At 41.0% G+C, this 16,744-nt stretch overlaps 1 protein-coding gene across 2 annotated transcripts in view; it reads left to right on the top strand.

Annotated features, from left to right (window-relative positions):
• cdh4 (cadherin 4, type 1, R-cadherin (retinal)) overlaps positions 1 to 16,744 on the top strand; it is a 200,349-nt gene that overhangs the window by 106,191 nt on the left and 77,414 nt on the right. The gene's annotated exons all lie outside the window — the stretch shown is intronic.

Below are 16,744 nucleotides of genomic sequence, written 5' to 3'. Positions count from 1 at the left end.
TTAGTGTCTGAAGCGTTCACGGTTTGGAAAGTTTAACACCTACACTGTCAAATTGATGCTGGCAAGAAAGTCAAATTCAGCCATGGATTTGGCATGAAAATAAAACACAGCAATTAATTTGATATTTTAAAGCACGAAGCTGTGATTGCAGTACAGCTGACTGTTGAAACACATTCCTCCGCTACAGACTTTGTTTACATGGTGAGTTGAAGGTTTAAATATACTTTTCACACTCATATTTATTTCTTGATATTTTTAGCACAGTATGTATTTTCACCCTGATAGTTTTGTGCAGGTGGAATGTTTGAAAACACAGTAGAAAACACTTTTTGTTTGTGAATGTGTCGTTTGTGAATGTGAGGAGAACAGAGCAGGAGAGATTCATGTCTATCACACATTTTTAAGGCTGTATTCTCTGTGTGTGTGTGTGTGTGTGTGTGTGTGTGTGTGTGTGTGTGTGTGTGTGTGTATGTGTGTGTGACTTAAAACTGGATAAAAAGTCAACTTATGACCTTCTGGTGGACAACCACAACGCTGACGCATGCGCAGAGGGGATATGACGCCATTGACAGGCGATGAAACAGATTGTTACCTTGATTACAGATTTCTCTGGGTTTGAACATTGTTGGAAACATTTGAGATGATGTAAGTACACAAATCAACAAAATATAAAACAGGTCTAGTCATTTTTAGACATTATAATGCAGGAAAGTTACATTTTATACCTTTCAGTGGCATGACTGATGTTAAAAGCAATACAGAGTAGACGGGCAAGACAAACAAGTTCTAAAACAACACTCCACATCAGTGGATAGAATCAGCATGAAAAGAAGCTCACAATAACAAAATGCCATGTGTCTATTTTGTTTGCCGGAAAGAAGCAGAAAACCATTTGGACTTAAGTTGGCAAACCACAAAAATATATGTGGCCTCATTACCTGTACTGCCTACTCCTTGTGTGACACACAAACAAGCAGAAAGTGACAGTTTAGCTTTCGCTTTCATGATGTAGGCCCCGCTTAGTTGGATGCAAGGCACCTTAAATCAATAGGGCAAGAAGCAACTCACTTGGTCATGGTGGTGGTCGTGATAATGGTGTGCAGCATGTTGCCAGTAGATAAAATGGGTAAACGAATGTTTAAACAAGTTAAAAACTGCAGCAGATGTGCTTTAATGTTTCCAGTTGACGGCAAGTCTCTGCTACAGTTTATATCATTTAGTTTTAGAGTGTTTGGCTGTGACGTTACTGTCTGTGCTGCTGTGTGTGCAATGTGAACCATCGTGCAGCACATGTGTGAATTTGACCTTCAAAAAATTAGATGTATGAGACTGATCGGGTCTGTCACCAGTCCAGGCCGATCAGCTGACAACCAGCTGCTTTCGATCGGGGGCCGATCGATCGGTGCATCTTAGTAGTAGTAGTAGTAGTTGGCTGGACATGTTTTAATGTGCAGTCATCCGTCCGACAGCCAGTGCTTATGGAAAACTCTGAGCGCCATTAAGCAGTTGTTTTTTTTTCATGAGAGGGTCCCCATGTTGTCTTGTGCATGCACATGTGCACACGGGTAACACGATACACAGTCCTGCCGATGGTTTTACACTATTCCAATAATCTACAGGTGGCTACAGGGAAGACTACAAGCTAGTAAACATAGATGTAAACAATGCAGGATTTAAAATACTTAAAAAATCAGCTTAGCAAACATTTTATGAGGAAGGAAATGCATTCAAGGGGTTTGTTAAACCTCAAGGATACACAAAATGCATTGGGTGAGAAACACTGAATGTAAACATAACTTTTGTTTGTTTACTTGAAAACACTACAGGCCCCCGTTAATTAGGGTATGAAAACTGTATACATATCTTACCGCTTACATTTTTGTGTTTTAATTGTGCCAGCCTTGAAACATTTGCTGTAGATTAGCTTGTCTGTTTTACACATCCAGTAGCTTTCATATTTATCTGTGCAATCAACAGTGTTACTCTCACAAGTGTTGGCAGTGAATCTTTCTACAATGCATTGTGCCATTGGGCCTTTTTCAAGAAGTAGGATAATCATGTTACTTGAACAAAGTAAAATACAAAAACCCCAAACCTGACCATGGACTGAAGTAAAAAGAGCTGTTCTGCCGTGTACTCAATGCTGCTAAACTGCTAATTTAATAATCCTGTTTTGGGAGATGGGCCCTTGGTGTGCTTTGTGTTTTGTATTCAATACTGTTGGGTCTTAAATTCTCAAGCTCTTGCTCAACGGAAAACAAAATTTAGCCAACCTCTCCAGGGCCCCAGAGTAAATTTTAGAAGCGGTTTGCCAGGCTGACAACCAGCCATCAGCTTTTGGTTGCCAAATCAACAGAATGGATGGTGTATTTAATTTTTTTCTGTAATGGGAGTGATAATGGTTCTGTGTAATTATAGCCCATATTTAATTAATGAAAAATGATACCGAGAATGATTAAACATATTTTACTTAATTTAAAGAACTTTTTGCTTCTCTTGCTGTCTTTTGTTTCTCATGGGCACACGCACAAACACCACACACATAGAACAAGGTTTTTCAGCTTCTTTGAGGCAGAATAAATGATTACATACTAATTTTAGACTGGGTATTTTCAAAGTAATGTATCTAGTACGGTAAATTAAAATAGGTGGAATAATTACCTACTGCAAAACTGATTAGAGCCAAAGTTTGTCAGTCGTGTCAAATGAGATAAGACAGGCTCTTAAGTTTCTGAGAATGTAGTAAACAGTGTTGTTGAAAACTTAATGAGCTGCATTCCTCTTCCCTTTTTAACCTGCCCTCTTCTATTCATCAGCACTGCTTTAGATCCACGGTTTGGACAAAGTTTTAATGTTCTATTTTGGTCAAAATGAGCTGTCTTAAGATGGGTACTGTCTTTTGGGTTATCCTGTGGTGCTGACAGGTTATGTTAGATTTTTCAGCTTCATTATTTCTAACAGGGATCATCCGTGTAACAGCAGCATTCTTGCTTACGTAGGCAGAAGATTAGACCTAATCAGTTGGAGGGAAATTGTGGGATTCTTTTAATCATTTTAGTTGAGACTGACTGAATAAGACTGACCAGATAGCAACAAAATGATTAGCGGTGGTCCAAATCTGGGCAACTGGGCAAACTGGATTTATAGTCGTGAGTGACGAGGTTACTGCATCAAAGCACTACACTGCAGCAATCAAACACACACAATCAAACATATAATATTAGTAGTACTTTATTTCTCAATCAAACACCAATGAAAAAGCGGTTTTCTTGCAATACATTCAGTTCTAACTGAGATCCTGTTGCATACTGGTCAATCTTACACCACGTTGCTCAATGACAGCCGAACATGATGGTGTCAACTTTGCTCCCAAAGACAACAGATAAACCTCTCTTCCACTATAGAGACTCACTTAAGATGAGCAATTAAGCCTATTCCCATTACTTGTGCGATAACACATATAGCCATTCTCACCTGATAACCTAAACAGCCTGATTCTTTATAGATTAATGACTTGTCTGCAGCTAATGTATTTTTATCACAAGGTCATGAGTGATGTATTATCAGTTAATGAGAAATACAGAAATGTCTGGTGTGAGAGCGGCAGGGAGGAGGTAAACACACACACTGAGAGACACACTCATTTGACCTTTCAGAAGGGTTTTTCTGGCCTGCGGTGAGTTGTCCTGCAGTGATAAGAATAATGGTTTTGGCGCCGTGGCCCGGGGAGACCGACCTCCCATTCCCTCCCTGTAGATAGCCGAGCAGAGAGGTTCAGCCTGTGCTATTGTGTCTCCTACATCTATAGCAGACAATGAGGCTTAGTAGTGCCCACTTAAGGGATAGCCGTATGCCGGCATTAAGGACCATTGCAGATCTCTCTGATAACTGTCACTAGGGGACACTATAGGAAATGTAAGGAGGGACAGAGTCCTAGGGGAAAAAAGACACCTGCGTTAGATTATTACAAAATCATCCAACAGGAAAATGTCTGTGCAGGGCTGAAAGACAAAAGAGTAATATTGTACCATCGGTCTGATGGGCCTTTAAGACGTGCTGGATTTCTCTGTCGAGTGTTGTGCAAAAAGAGCTCAGTAGGAGTCCACTGATATCCTTCATTATTTCATTTCATTTTAGGTTGGAGCTTCACTTGAAACAGTGAATGAGTGCGAAAGGGTCCTTGTTGAAATCCTCCCGTCACTATCTCTGTGATCTCAGCATTTACACAGTTTTAAGGCAGTGGGGGACATCAAACACTCTAAAGAGGAAAAGTGGAAAATGTTAGGTGCAAATGTATTAGTCATGTTTTTAATTGATTTTCTGGAACAGGCCAGGGTGACTTCAAAGCAAATAAGCTGTTGAAAGAAAGTCAGATTTGTTGCTTTTAAGGGAGGGCTGCACTCTGAAAGGCTCAGGCAGTTTTTTATTTTAATTCAAGTACCTATGCATGTCCAATCTCAAACTAAGATTGTGTAAAGGCTGATTACACAGGAGGAAATATTTTAGCTGCAGCATGGTATTACAGAATTAATGATAAATACTAGCTTACATACACATGCTAGCAGTACATACGGTATAGTAAAGCTTCAGTCAATATTTATACATTAACAATAGATTTCATGATTATGTGTAATGTGAAAGGTGTTGCTTGTAGTGACAAACAGAGAATAATCACTGAACTCAGTTCTAGGGAGCATTTTAGCATCTTTCAGCTCATTGTTTTGGTTTTTCATGGCCCAGAACTGTTTTAGTTCACTCTCACCAATCTCATCAACCTCATTTTTAACCAGAACAGACACCTGTTTTCATGGAAAAAGCTCTGAGAAACCCACTGTACATTACCTGTACAGGTTTAACAATGCGGATTCTTTACTTACTCTAAGGTTTAATAATGATTGTATCCATCTCTTATTCCTTTACATAGTTGATGTGACTTTTTGTCTTTGATTAACTTGTCCTTTGAACATTTTGTAACATCCTTTCATGACTCCAACAGTATGTCTACACAAACCTTGTTCATCTAACTCTGTCTTTGTGGGTTTGACACTAAATGCAAAATGTTTCCTCTCTGGGCCTAAAGCATTTGGCATTGATTCCTGCTCTGACTTTAACATTGTGCCTTCTGGCTTAATGTTACTGTTGGTGAAGCAATTATCTTCATAATGACAACATCAGTACCCGGCTCACAACAATTTGTCCCTTTAGTCTGTGTACCTGTGCTCTTCAGATGAACATCATCAGCTCATGGGCTTGGCCCTCTGGAGGAACCTAAACTCACATTTTTTGTGCTGGTTGACAATAATGAGACCAATTACTGTCATCAGTTACTCTGCTGATTGATCAGGAGAATGACCTTTGCAGATACAGGTGGCAGGAATCTGACTGTACAATTACTTCAACTTCACTTTGGCTGAATGTTTCTATTTCAAAGTCTCCCTACCTAGATTAGATGAACCAGCTTGTGGAAAGGCAAAGGTCACCTCCATAACAGCAAGTACATACCCAAATGAAGAGTCAGAGAATAAGCATTGGGGTAATTATGGGTATGTGATATCAGTCTCTGTAGCTGACCTCTGAGATGGCCTTGATCTCCTCCTGGGGAAATACGGATGAGTTTTCTCCCTGGTTTCGGGGCCAGGAGACTAATGGCTGGCTCTGTCCTATCGCTTGCCCCAGGGGGCTTTGGAGTCGAGACAGGATTAGAGAGAAATGGATGAGAGCAACGGATAATGAAGGAGATCTGTCTTAAGTCTAATCATTGGCTTTAGAAGACATGATCTGGGCTGTAGAGGGTGCAAGAGGAAAGAAGATAAGAGGTACGTTTCTTGTTGTGATTACACCGTTTATCACAATTGAAGATCCAATACATTACCATTGTCAGATGCACAGTCTCTTGCTTGACTGAGTCAAAGCAAACACCATTGATTTACATAAATGTAGCCAAAGTGTGGTTTCGGTGGTCTCGGATAAGACACTTCATTATTGAGACGCAGTGATACACCTTTTATCACACAAATGTAGTGTTGCCTTTTCCTCTGGCCTCTATTCCCTTAAATTAGTCTGTCAGGCATAACAGATATTTCTGCTCCTCTCTAAGTGTATATTTGTAATGCTAATTGGGGCAATTGTAGGGAATCAAATCAAGATGCTGAACACAGCAGCTAAACAATCACCAGGGAAGGATGCAAACACTTTTATGCTAATAACACGAGTAGGGGGAAAAGATGGAGAGAAAAATAGGAAGAACCGGAAAGGAGAAAGGGCTGCTGGTAGGCTCAGCCAGCGAGTGAGGGTGATGGAGAGTGAGAGTTGAGAGTGAGGGAGATGTAAGAGGAGAAGGGGGAGAAAATTAAAAGCTGATTACCGTGTGAGTGAGTCTTTGGTATCTCTGAGGATGAGGAGGAGGAGCAGAAGGAGGAAGCCTGTTTTTAGTCTTATAGTGTTTATTAAGGCCAGTCTCCAGGGTAATCAAGAGCAGCTAAAAATAACCAGCTAGAGGTGCCGCAGTCATAAACACTGGACACAGACTGAACACTGCCTTATGTACTGTAACTGGACTCATTTACTCGTCCGGCCATAACATCTCTCTTATTCATTCTTATTCAGCATTTCTGTACCGTGTCAGTTATTATGAAGAGTAACCATTATCTAAAACTTGAAGTTAGTCATTGTACTGTATTGAGTGCAGTAGGGGCAATGTGATTCATTCCAGAAAAAAAAAAACTTATTTGAGAATAATGGGTTTTCATTACAGTCATTATACGGTTCAGTGAGAGTCAATGATATTTCCCAGAAGTCCCTTTTGTCCCCTGATCCTTGGCCCTAGTTTGCTCACATTCCCCTCTTTGTCACTCGGCCCAGCTGAGGTCCCACCACCTCACTTTGGGCTTTGTGAAATTATTATATTGTACTGGGAGATAACAGACAGTGTATAGCCTTGAGGCAGTTTCTTCGCTTCACCTCCTTAAAAAAGATATTGCTGTGATAAAGCGTGGCTCCTTCTTTGCTCGCACTAAATCGAAGGGGAAGCCTTGAAGGCAAGGTCTGGTGAGTGGGAGCCAGATGAAAGAAATAAAAAAAAAAAAAAAAAAAACAGAATCAGTTGATATGTTTGTGTGGCTTGCTGTGTTTCAAAAGAAACATTTCTCATTACCATAAGACTCTGAGAAGGGCCACCAGCTCAATTGGGGGAATTTTCTGAGGCGTTGTTTGCTGCCTTGATGCTAGTGTTCTGCAGAAGGTGGATTGATTGGGAGCCAGATTTCACCAACTTGGCGTCGTCTGAAATTAGTTGGTAGCTGCTGGTCAGTCAAAAGGCGTACAAAAAAAAAAAAAAAACGTCAAGGATAGTAGGTGCTCATTAAAGATCTGGTATTACGGCCTTTTTTTGAAAGTACAGAGTCTATTTTAAACATATCTGTAACATTTTATTCACCGTAAGTTGTTTAGATTTCTCTAAATCCATCTTCCTTACAACCCAGATTCCTCTGTCCTCCAGCAAGCTGTTTCAAAAGCTATTTACATAAAATCTGCATGATGACCACCTACTCCGATTGGCTTGAGGTATTGCCCCACCTTCACCCTCAGCCAATTGGAATACGATCTAAGGAATAATGCAAGTTCCCTTACGCCACATCTTTACCTGGAGTAGTGGCTGCAGCTGGAGACGTGATGCGATCTGTGAAGCGAGTCTGACCCTGAATGAAGGGGAAGAACTTGCTGTTGCACAGTTGAGATTTTAAAAAGATGATTCAGAGCGATAAGATCATGTCTAAATTTCCTCACAAAGTAAAAGTCATTTTTTCAAACATAGCTGGAGGTCGCTAGCTTAGCTTTAGCACAGATATATTCCTTTAGCTGAGTAACAGAAAGAAACAATGTTTACGAGTGCGCTTGTTTGAAAACTTATTCCAAAGATTGAAGATGAAAAAGTAGAAAATCCTGCGGCATACTCATCCCAAAGCTCCTTTTTCTAGTTTTCAGTGATACCAGCCCTTCAAAGTTCACAACTGTGCAAGTCTATGAAGTTTAGCAACATTTTTTTGTTTGGTATTTTAAGATGATATTAATTATTCTTGTTTTTTTGATTTGTTTGTTTTTTAAAAGTTTTTAAAGCCAGTTTTTAGTCATTTGATGAGCAACTGCAAATATCTGCCCACCGTCATTTCTGTGTTTTTTCATGATGTAAGAAGAGATGTTTGGTGACTTGGATGTTTGACTGTTTTGTTTCCTGAACAGACTAAATCAGGTCACACAGGGACACATCATGTCTTCTGACCTGTTTGTTCAGGTCACCTAGACCCAAGGACTTAAAAAGGGTTAAACCTGGCACACCTGAGGATAATACGTATTGAGACGCACTGGTGCCCCCTAGCTGCAGTATGCTAAAGAGATAACAAATTCACAAACAACGCCTTCTGCCCACACACACTCACACACACACACACACACACACACACATACACACTCTGCACACACACAGAGAGAGAGGAGAAAAGCTCCTGGGCTGAATGGTGGTGTATTAATCACACTGACGCCTGGCACTGCGATCTGTGACCCAGTCTTTTAATTGCATCCGCTCTGCTTTGCTCCACTCTCTCCCTCTTTATCTTGCCTCTTTCCCCTTTCTCATTCCTCAAGCCTCCTCATGCACATACCCATGAGAGGATGCTAATGCACAGATAAGAGGGAGGGCTGGGGATGTGCAAAACCCAAATGCTCTTCCCAAAGTGCCCCGGCCAAAACTCACAGGACAGCGAATAACAGCAGCACTTGAGCACGCTGAGATTGGAGCTATAATGTAGAACGGAGCTGACTGTGTAATGTGATGATGTGTTAGGTGGTGGTGTGCAGCAGAAAAACAAATATCTTAGAGGAAATCTGTATAATCCGTTGAAATACTGTGGCAAACTTTGAAAAACCCCCACAGAGCATCTGGCCAACACAACATCCTGTACGTGTGTGGTTACACTACAGTATAAAGACCTTTCTGTATCCTGACAGGCTTGTAGGCTCCAACACCTTCACTGCTGATGACAGGAGGGCCTTCTTTTACAGCTGTTCCCTCATACCTGCAGAAGGAGGGAGGTGACAGGAGGAAAACAAAGGTGTAATGGGGTGGGGGCGGCGAGTTTGTGGGCGGATGTTGGCCATATAGATGTGACAGTGCACTAACAATGTGACAAGGTTTCGTTCAGCCCCTTAAGTGCAGCGGCACCAGATAACAAGCATGTGGCGTTTAAAAAGAAAAACATGTGCGTTGACGCACACAAATGCAACTTGACAGCACCTTCTCTCCCACACACGCACACACACACACACACTATGGGAACGGGAGTCGATGACACCCATATCCATTTATGCATCAGCTGTAATAATTGTATATGCAAAGAGCTCATGTCACACACTCCCACTCCAATGTCCCCCTTCTCTCTCACTCTGGCTCTTTATCTCTCTCACTCTGGCTCCCTCACATGCATAAGCACACACAGGGACACACACATACTTGAGTCGCAGCGGTTTCCTTTTGTGAGAGCGAGCTGTCAGAGGGAACTGTGTGGGCTTTTGTTAAAACAGAGAACTGCAGAGGCAGAGAAATTCATTTCCAACTGCGGCAGAAAAAAAAAAGCCTTTTCAGGAAAGTCACATTGTACCTGCAGTGTTTTAAAAACAGCAGCATGTAAATTGAATTAGTTATAAGCATTCCTGTGGGGGCACAGTGGGCTGGATTTCAAAAGACTTTTAAGAGTTGTGGATGTACTGCATGGGACTATTTAGGTTTGACTAGAGATTTACATGAAGATGTACTTTATTTGTGATAAATCACAACACCAGAATAGACTTTAAATTAGATTATAAAAATAGATTTTACATCTTTACTTGCCAATCATGTTTGTTCCACTGTAGTTACTTAACTGCCCACTAAAAGGTATAAACTTTTCTCATTATTTTTCCTGCTTGTGGGCGGGAAGAATATTACCACTTGAATGTCTGAACTTGAGTAGATTTTTATTTGCTTTAATGTCACTGTCAAGTGGAAACCTTGAATATTCACGTTTTCTTAAACTTCCACTGGAGGATTGCATGTTCCTTTATGGATCCTTTTAGTTCAACATTTCCTTTTAATTTCCCAGTAAATGGAAAATGCTTAGCGGTCAAGCTGACAACGGGGCTTTTCTTTAGGGATGCACCGATACTGATATCATATATCGGTCAAATACTGACTCAAATAGCTGGATCGAGTGTCAGTGACAATGGGGTCGATCTATTCAATTCAATTCTATGTTTACGTCTACATGCGTGTACTACGCCATGTGTCAGCAGTTACCAAATTACATGTTTATACTACTTGTGTGAATTGTGATTCAATTCATCAAGCTTGTTTGCACTAGTTTGTGACTTAATTGTGATTTAATGTTTACATTTTGTTCTCATTTGATGCAGTTATATTGTTTTTTACTGGATTTTTTAAAATTCCTGACCAATTTGTCGCTGCATTCAAAAGGTTTACACTTGATTTGTAATTCCTGTTAATCTTGAAGATTTTTTTTTACCCAGTTGCTGGCGCATGATTATTATTTTAATAATAAATAACAATTCAGTAAATGTATATCTATGTATTAATTTGTTACATTTTGTTTTACAAAGTTAGGAAAGCAATGTTTAAGTCAAGCCTGATGTTGCCTTACACATAAAAGAATGATCCCAGTCTCTTCCACACAGTGAGGCATACAGCTCATTAATTAAACACTGTCACACCAAAGCCCAGGTATCAGTATCAGTATCGGTATTAGGACTAAAAAAAGTTGGATTGGAGCATTCCTACCTGTTTTGGTTTTTCATTTGGTATCAGCAGTGGATTTTTGTATTTTGCTTCACAGGGCCAAATTTGATACAGTTTATCATTAAAAATGAAGCTCACACTACTCATCAGAGTACTTCAAAACAAATGCTTGAGCAACCTAGCATTTTATTCATTTTTCATTTTTAAATCTGGCGAGTGAAACCAGAACTGTCATTTTTAATGAATCATAGTCATTCTAGATTTAACTTATGAAAATTAAATGATTAAAAAAGGCAAATATTGATCGCTTTGCTTTATCAAATTACTTGCAGCAAGTGCACAAAATGTAACACTGAAGTCACAGTCATTTTTACAAGGACTCTTCACAGCTACGTGCATACAGTATGCTCTATATTTTAGCAGTGTTTACTCATCAGTGGGCTCTGTGCTGCTGTCTATCACAGCCTCAGCCTGGCAAAAATACTGTTATTTGCAAATTGAGTGGGTGGCGTTGATTTTCCCGTTGGCTTGAGGAAAGCAGCAGGGTACCAGAGGGAATGTTTACTTAGCACAGTGCCACGACTGCGATGAACAACACCTTAACAAAAGGAACTCCATATGCTCAGTCTGGACCCATTTACCATTCCCACTCATGGCATAGCTGACTTGGAGTATGCCACAGTCAGACTTTTAACTTCAACTTTCATTCGCAATGGTGTCAACTCTGTAAAGGGGGGGGATTTTGTGTCCCACACCAGCTGTCAAATGTCTATTTTTAGCTGTTGTAGCTAATATGTTCATTTTTATTTATATATCTTTCAAATCACAAAAACAAGGCACTTTGCAACTGATTAAAAAACAGATCAAATCAACAGCAGAGGCAATAAATACAATGTGAGACATGCAGAAGCAAAGCAAGAATCATAAAAGGGAGGTTAAGAACAGTATTAAAGGTTGTTAGTAGAAGCGGGTCTATAAAAAGATCTAATCTTAGTCTTAAAAATGATCAGTAAAATCCTATAAACATTCCTAAAACCAGCTAACCAATGTATAAATGCTAAAATAAATTTCGTTTAGCTCTTTTGTGCCATTCTCTCGGTTCACTTTAACAGTGGTAAAAACTGACCCACCAGGGTGTCCATTCTAATGTCTGGCAGGGCCGTCGGCTCAGACTAGCTGTCCTGCTTTTGCGTCGGGGGAGAAAGCGCCTCAGGAGGGGAGAAGGAGAGGAGGATGGATGAGGAAAGGTGGAGGCGGTTAAACAGCAGGAGAGGGAGGAAATAAGGATGGTAAGTGGGAAGGAGGACAGGGGAGCTGTGACACTAGAGAACAAGGAAGTGGAGGAGACGGGGAGGAGGCGGTGACAGAAAGAGGAGAGTATGCCAGGGAAGAGAGGGGAGGTGTGCATGGTCGACAGGTGAACACGGAGGAGGCAGATGCAGAGGGATGAGGGAGGCATGCTCCACGTGAATGCACAAAGCTGGCTGTGCAGAGTTGCTACCTGCCATCTACATTATGCACATGTAATGTTTCCATACAAGAGCTGTTCTGGCCTCCCCTAGGGTATTGTCTTGGATCTACAAGCAGGAAGAGACAAAGAGCATAAGCATGTCTCTGTGTGTGTGCGTGCATGTGTGTGTGTGTGTGTGTGGAGGAGTTGGTGGTCGACGGTCACGGCTGCTTGGCTGCTCTGTTTTAGCCGCGTATGTGCTGCGCTAGCCGCTCTGTTGGACAGCATGTTCTCTGCAGTACGAGTCCAGAGAAGAGCAGCCGAGCAGAATGACACCAGGCTCAGCAGCCTGCCAAACACCGCTGTGGATGGCAGGACGCACTAAAATATACAGGACACACAGAGACATGCACACAGAAATACACACACAGACGCAAGTCACATACACACAGAAGCTTACAAAGGGGCACACAGAGGCAGGCCAATATACACACACACACACACACATGCTTGAACAATATAGGCTACAGAAGTTGAATGTGCAGCGCAGAATACCTTGGCAGCAAATACCCCTGATGTTTTCCTCACCAACCACAGGGAACCGAGGCAAAGTACAAGGACACACACACATACACACACAAAAAATATATAAAAAAGAAGGCAATTGACACAATAGATATCTGAATGAGAGGGCTGCTACCATAACCAGCAAGACATAAAATTGTCCCTATACTTTCATGCAGTTTAAATTGTTTTCTGAATCTGAACTGCTGAGCAGTTTGTTCGAATTATCAATTGTCCCCTGTAGCAGAGCAGCCACGCCCACAGACTGTCATTCCCCACATGCGTTGTATAGTGACACACAATTATCATGTAGTCATTTTAACCCATTAATTCATATTGTAACCCATGGTGTTTGCAAGGAATGTGTTCAGAAATACACACCCAAGCTTCACACTGCAGAGACATCTTGAAATTTTTAAGACAGTGAGTCTTCCTGGCAGCCTTTACCCTGCCAGAGGGAGGCATACTGACGGAAATGTTGTGTCATGACATCACCTTGTAGGTATTTTTGTTGCTCTTCTAAATTAATCATAAATCTCTTAAAGATGTAGACTGGCAGCTTATAGGTAAGCCACTAACCATTCCCCCGTCAAAGCTTTGGCAATGACATGATGCCAATTGGTGTATTAGCTCAGCGTAGGTGAAATCAATGTCTTATTCAGAAATTTGACACCCAGTGCCAAACATGCACTTATATACTTAACCCTTAAACATTCATAAAACATAGCTGGTGAATTCAGCCGCCTGTAGATGTCTGGCAGCAAAGTCTGATATCCTTGGGTCAGTGTGTGATTTTGTCAATAACTACATTTAGTATATTTATATAGATTTATAGAGTGAAAGATTTTCCACACAGTCAGATTTTAGAGCCCTTGCTAACCCGCCCTCAGTTCATTCCTCCGTCTCTCCGATTTAGTCGTAGTGCTCCAGGTAAGCTGACCAGGTGATGGAGTGGTCTAGAGGCAGCATCAATTGAACATGGTGGAAAATATGTATGTGATTTTTATTTATTTATTTTAGGATTGTGGGTCTACCGACCTTCACGGCTGTACCCTGGGAAAACGCCACAAAGCCTTGTCGTCTTTTATTCATTTCAGGTTCCTTTTTTTTTTTTGTACAAAGGCATGCTGTAGTTTGCGAAGCGTGAGGTGACAAAAAGAATTACATGCACTAGAGAACAATAACAATAAATAAGCACAGATTAGTCATCAGCACTGTTAGTCTTCATTCACTGTTTCCATTTCCATTATTATGTGACAGCAATGAATAAACTGCACAGCTGCATTTGCACATTAACCCTTCTTGTCTTGTAAACTGAGGTTTTTTTTTAAGGCCTTAAAAAATTATATCCATTAGGGTGTATTTTATATATTTTGAAATGCATCGTTATGCCTTTCTTCTGTCTAGTGGTGTGCTACAGTATCTGCCTGTCCCGCCTCCTCCTTTTATCCTGCCATCTTGCTCTCTCGCAGACACACACGCACACACACACAGAGTTTCTCTATCAGTATCTATTCTCAGCGTTGTCTCTTTCTGCCGCTTTCATCTCCATTTAACAGCGTGACAGATCAGATCCCACCACCTGATCTGAATGTGCTATGTGGACAGTATTTTTAATGAGTAGCAAAGCATTTATGAATATCTCCACACTAAGTAGATGTGTCAGGAATCAGGGTCATGGTCCCTGCCCCTCACGGGTACACACCAGTAGGCGGTGAATGGTAAACTGAGGGCCGGCCCCGTGCCCTCACGAAGAATTAAAAAGACCCTCGTCTAACAGTGCTGCACAACGGCAATGCCTCACAGACCACATGTGTGTTCCCATGCCAACTGGCACCACCGCAGCAGGCAAGGCAGCCGATTCAGACAGGCCCTCAGAGACCTCGGTGGTTTTATTGTAGAATTAACATCGAAATTAATATATGCGCCAGCTGAGGACAGACATTCTCAAACTAGCTGTACTTTGAACTTACTCCTATGCGTATGCACACACAGAGAAAGACACACACACACACACATTCATAAGCGGCGCTTTGCAGTGCTCGTATCCTTAAGCCTTGCTTCTCCAGCTGTACCACAAGAGACCTGTCTAAGTGACAACAATTAGCCTGCTCAGTTCAAGCTAATTGAAGTCATTTACATAATACATGCTTGCCATCACAATTCATCTGTGGACAATCCAAGCAGGTCTGTGTCATATTGTCACAACCTGATGTTAAATCACCTAGCGCCTTTATAAATGTTCCCCAAAGCCAGGCAATAATTTCACACAAAGCTTATCACTCACATAAGGACATTCTCAACTGGGCTGTGTTTTTTTTTTTTTTTTAATGGAAATATGGATTGCATCTGCCAACACAGACAGATGCACACATTGTCAAAACTGTGTTTACCATCCGTCCCATTACGCATGCAATTACTCAGAGGTTGAAAACAAGCAACCTCATTTGTGTGACGCTGAGCTGCAGTGGCCGCGAAGACTCTCATGCTTTATTAGCCTGTTGTTTGGGAGCTGCTTTTGACAGGAAGCTGGGCGATAAATTAAATAGATGGCTTGATAAAAAGCTTGCTGTGCAGAATTCTTCACGCTGGATTTTTGAAAAATCACACTGCCATAGCTCATAAGAGGCGATCTGTTCCCTGGGTGATTTATGAAATCAATTTGTCTTGTTATTAGCAGCCAGAGTTTGTGGGATAAGATCAGAGCACATGCATTTCAACATGGGGGTAGAGGGAAAGGAGGGATGGTGTGTGTGTGTGTGTGTGTGTGTGTGTAGACATGCTGAAAACATTCATATGCACATTTGTGCCATTGCATCAAGCTGTGAATCATTGGATAATTTTGCATTGAGTGTTGATTAAATTTGGCATCAGAATAAAAGGATTTTCCAAATTGTCATGTCGGAGATGCTGCCGGTTTCCCCTGTGTTTTGTGCGGTGTAATGGCATATTCATGTCAGCTGTCACTGGAGAGTCTGCACTGATGAACTCAACAGCCGACATCATCTCTTTTCCTCTGCCTCTGTGCAATCTGTCGCAGACCTTTACTCATATGTGGAGTGGAAAGACGGCAAACATACTGACACACCCAAACCTCCAAATGCTCCTCATACAGACGCATATGGTACATTACTCTGGAAACAGGAATAGCACTGTATGTTTGTGTGTGTGTGTGTGCAAATATGAGCTCCCTCGCAGCTCCCTTTCTTTTGTCTCAGTCAAGCAAAACACTCCAAACAATAGTAATAATAATGAAACTTTATTTATATAGCACCTACATACAGGGAGTGTAGCTCAAAGTGCTTTACAATAAAGTGAAGAAACATGAGAATAAATAAAAACAGACAAATTAAAACAAGTGCAAATACTGTGCGATAAAACCAAGTAATCACAAACAATAATAACAAACAAAAGATACAGCAAATGACAAGAATGGGTATGCTAAGAACAAAAGAATATGTAAAAGATAGAAATAAAACAAAGGAAGGTGTAAGAACAATAACATGTAAAAGATAAGAATAGGACAAAGGAAGAGTGACAGTTAAAAACTTACAAGCATTGTTGAATAAATACGTTTTCAGTTGTTGTTTAAAAATGTTCACAGAGCTTGCATCTCTTATATCTTGAGGTAGGTAATTCCATAGTTTTGGTGCATAGTTAACAAAGACTGAGCTATCATTTCATGTCATTCAAGACTGCACTCCATGTGCTTGGCAGCAAAACATGGAGCGCAATCGGCCCAGTCAGCTTAATGCGCTTTAGACCTTCTCTGGAGAAGCCAGGGAAAACGTTGTTTTGACATTGCTATCTGTCTAGTTTGGGAAAAGAATGATATAAAAAAGTATTAGGTTCCTCTCCGTGTATTCCGGTTCAGAAACAGATAAGCAGTTTGTTTAGCCAAAGATGTCAAAATCAGAATCAGAAGTGACAGCAGAAGGGATGAGATA

The sequence above is a fragment of the Thunnus thynnus genome, chromosome 4 (genome assembly GCF_963924715.1).
Source record: "Thunnus thynnus chromosome 4, fThuThy2.1, whole genome shotgun sequence".
NCBI lineage: Eukaryota > Metazoa > Chordata > Actinopteri > Scombriformes > Scombridae > Thunnus > Thunnus thynnus.
Note: the sequence above shows the minus strand (reverse complement) of the source record. Positions and strands in the feature narration are given on the sequence as shown.